Genomic DNA, 401 nt, shown 5'->3' with positions numbered 1-401 from the left:
GGCTGGGCCACAGCGCGGCGGGGCTGCTGCCGTCTCCACGCGGGTCGGCGGCGAGTCCTGCTTCGAATCCACTCACAAGCCCTGCCGGTCCCCAGGAAAGCCCAGTTTTGGGACGCTTCGCCCTTCTCTTCGGAACCTGTGTCACCCTGGTTCCTGCCGCGGTCTGAGGGTATCAAAGCTCACAGAGCTGGAACTCAGAACCGACCCCCTGTCACAGGGCTGGGAACTCGGGACCGACCCCCTGTCACAGAGCTGGAACTCAGAACCGACCCCCTGTCACAGGGCTGGGAACTCAGGACCGACCCCCTGTCACAGAGCTGGAACTCAGAACCGACCCCCTGTCACAGGGCTGGGAACTCGGGACCGACCCCCTGTCACAGAGCTGGAACTCAGAATGGATC

The 401-nt window shown here is 64.1% G+C and overlaps 1 pseudogene; it reads left to right on the top strand.

The window, feature by feature from the left end:
• The window catches only part of LOC105998816, a 4,985-nt pseudogene extending 4,818 nt beyond the window's left edge, over nt 1-167 (top strand).
• The last annotated feature ends 234 nt before the right edge of the window (nt 168-401 follow it).

Source organism: Dipodomys ordii, unplaced genomic scaffold (genome assembly GCF_000151885.1).
Source record: "Dipodomys ordii isolate 6190 unplaced genomic scaffold, Dord_2.0 Scaffold173, whole genome shotgun sequence".
NCBI classification, from domain to species: domain Eukaryota; kingdom Metazoa; phylum Chordata; class Mammalia; order Rodentia; family Heteromyidae; genus Dipodomys; species Dipodomys ordii.
The sequence above is the reverse complement of the archived record's forward strand: the minus strand, read 5'-3'. Positions and strand labels throughout refer to the sequence as shown.